Consider the following 3,730-nt stretch of genomic DNA (forward strand, 5'->3'; position numbering starts at 1 on the left):
GTCTGCCCTCTCTAAATGAATGAGGAACACACCAGGCCTGACTGCTCGCTCTAATCCCAGATTATCTCTGCCAATCCAATCCAGAAACAGGGAAAAATTTGGCAGAAGAAAGGGGATTATTTAACAGTGGTGGGGGATTGTGGAGGGACGTGGCGGTTAGAACACACACACCTACTTGTTTCATAAACATCACTCACACCCGTCACACACAGACGTACACGCACATATTACAGTCACAAATTCAGTGTTCAAGTCGCATTCTGATGTCCGTTCTCTCCTCACTTGTTCGTTCATGTGTCGCGTCGACGCAACAGGCGAGTGATCACAGCAGTGACACGACCCCCCCCCCCCTGCCACTGACAGCCGACCGGCCTTCGTCCCCCTCCCCCCTCCTCTACCTTCTCCTGCCATCCATGTCAGCCCCGCATCTCTCCTCCCCGTCAACAACCGTAAACAAACTACATTATTGCGCTCTGCCACATGACGGATAACGCCGACCACCCCTGTGCTCGCTGCACGCTGCACAGCAAAAATCACACTACTAACTTATAAATATATTGTGTGTTGCAATTTATTGATTTTGGGAGCAATTATCGGTGCTTTTCAAACTCTTCTTGCAGCATTTAGATGTTTAGTGAGATCCCCGTGTCCCTGTGCTTATCAACGACATCATTTACCACAAGGAGCAGTGTTGAATGCAGAGATGTTGAATGACCTGGTTCTGATCGACACCTAAAGTGGCCTCTGGCTCTTTTTTTTAAATTAAATTTTCAAAAAAATGGCAGTAGCGATTAGCCGGCATCTGAGTCCACGTCTTTAGCCGCAGACAACATCACATCCTGGAGCCCAGTCAGGGATTACGCAGCAGCCTCGCAGCAGATGTGGCATCTGTGGATTACAATTAGAGTAATATCACCCATCATGTGAAAGCTTGTTATGTTAACGTAGCAGGGGAGCCTCTGGTTTTGCCCATGTGCCACACGTGGGGCATTGTTGTTAATGGAAATGAACTACGCTGTTTGCATTGTGAAGGACTTTGATGTAATCAGCATGATGGAGGTCTGACGGTGTATGCACAGGGGCTCTTTTTTTGCAATATTATTTTTGTCTCTCCCGTCTTCATAACTTCATGAATCGACTTTGGGCCTATTATTTGCTCTCTTGGCATTTTCCCTCCTATGGTCCCTCTCCTCGATCATCTCACATAGTTTTCCTCTTTCTCAGTTACTTTAGCTTCAAATCCCTCCTGCATCCTTGTGTGTCGCTGTCAAACACAACCCATCCTTGCTCCCTGTTCTGCCTCTATTACAGGCTATAATAAGATCAAATAGAATAATCCTTTATTAGTCCCACAGTGGGCACATTTGCAGGATTACAGCTGCAGAATGGATAGTGCAAACGAACAAGAGACATAAATAAATAAGAACAAAACAAGTATAATAAATAAGTAATCACATAGTAAAGGTATAATAAATAAGTAAAACACGTAAAATAAAATACAATATGATATAATCTGACTGAATGGTTTTTATTGCACAGTGGGTTGCACAGATAATTGATAATGCACAGTGGATACATTGGAATTATATTGCATAAATTAATGAGGAATTTGTCACTTTTTTGGTATGTGCGATCTACTGGGAGCAGTGTTGGTTGTGCAGTCTGACAGCAGCAGAAAGGAAGGACCTGCGCTATCTCTCCTTCACACACCGCGGGTGAAGCAGCTGCGGGACATGGCAGAAGTTATGCTAAACACAACTCGTTAAACATTTTACCCAAATCAGAAGCCAGAACAGACTGCAGTCATTATTGGCCCTAATTAAGCACCCTGCAATAAAGAGCTGCTTATCCTTCCAAACACACAGCAAATACATTAACCATACAATGAACCCAGAAGTTATTGTGTCCTGTGTGGCATCTAATGCCATTTGCATACAAATATTTCTCTATTTTACAAATGGCTCTAACACCGTGATTATGTTTAACCCATTTGTGCACGCAACTGAAATGTTTTATTCTTTTGATGGAAAAGTTCTCTGTGCCTCAGCACAAATCTAAATAGAAATATTAATATTGGTCTAAGCTTTTGGCTCGGAGGTGAGCTTTTCTTATCACACTGTATTTAGTCTTTGGGCACTTGGGACGACTGTTGTTTTTTCTTTTAAATGGTAGAATATGTCCAAGAATAAACACTAAAGATAAAGGGATTTTGATTGTTTTCAGTACACACATGGGAGGGCCTCCTATCTATATATTCCAATTTAAAGTTGCATAACTATTATTAAATATGCAGCAGGTGAAAACATTTGCTCAAGGAGCCATTCTCCATAAGTTGCAATGCACTTTCAGGAAGTGTTTGTTTCAATTAAACCTGATGTGTATATGGCAGACATTCCCATTGAACCACTTGACAGTGAGAGTGGAGACGGTGGAGGCTGTATTTATGTGTAAATTGATACTGTTGGGTCCATATCAATCAGAGATCTTTCGTTAACGTTTATTCAGTGCATCTTGATCTTTGTATTCATTTGATTCTAATTTAATTAAATCTTTTTTTCGCTAATGAGTAGAGTAAGGGACTACAATTTGAAATCTAGAAATTGCATTCTATATGTTGTATCTTACTCGGAGTTGGATGAGTGGAGATATCAATATTTGTTATTATTCTTTCTATTATTATTGGATTACATTTTTTACATTTTTTAAGTATCTTTCCCAGGTTGTCTTTAGCCAAACCGTCTACATAAGGCTATAATACTGAAATATATATATATACTGAATATAATCAGCAATAATATTATCTCCAGATCCCCTGTGCTCTAAGAAATAGTCATGACCTTCAGCGTGAGTGTGAAAGATGTGTATAGTGTGTCTATATGTTGGCCTGTTGTGCCTGAGAACATGAATTAGTGGGCCACATGCTGTGTGTTCAAGTACTTATTTCTGTGTTTACCTTCAATTGTGTCATCCCATTATGGCCAAGCATTTACTGTACCTCTGTGAAACAAGTCAGCAACTCACCAGGGTTGTAAGTTCATGTTTTTATTTGTAGCTGTTATTTACTTTATGTCACTTCAGCTATTTTTTCTTCTTTTTCCTGTGGCCTGGAACAATCCGCTGTCCAATTGTTCAGAGAGCTCTTTAATCCACCCTTAAATCTGAGTCGAGCAGCACAGCCTAATAGGATCGTAGTATTAACCCTGATGACAATACCACCAGCTGTCGCAGAGCCCCCTGTTGGCCACCAGGAGGAATGTGTTGGGGGGGGGGGGGGGGGTTAGCGAGACACAGGGGGAGGTGACTGATCGAGAGAGAGACAGACGCAGATAGTCAGAGATCGAGAGTGTGTGGTGCGCTTAGTCTCATGTGGAATAATCAAGGAAGCTGTTCGGAGGAGGAACGCACAAACTCATGAAGTCCTTTGCTTTTGGACGACTACCTCTTTAATTTTATTCTGACCCCCTTCCCTCCTTCCCCTCTGTTAACCAAATCCCAACTTTTTTTCATTCTTTAAAGTTTTTCTTTCTCATTTGTTTCTTCTCTCAATCCCACGTACTCCATCAGTCTGCATCCTTTCTATCTCGCCCCACCTGCCGCGTTAACACTCTTCTATTTCTTTCGGAGTGGTGGCGGCTGTTGGCCCTGGGCTGGCTCTATATGGCTGAATAAGTGGTAAAAGGGGGGGGGGGGGGCGCTTGCTCTGGTGGTTTTCTCTCCGGGGGGGGCTGCG

This window comes from Anarhichas minor, unplaced genomic scaffold (genome assembly GCF_050575085.1).
Source record: "Anarhichas minor isolate MPS153535 unplaced genomic scaffold, ASM5057508v1 ptg000024l, whole genome shotgun sequence".
Lineage (NCBI taxonomy): Eukaryota > Metazoa > Chordata > Actinopteri > Perciformes > Anarhichadidae > Anarhichas > Anarhichas minor.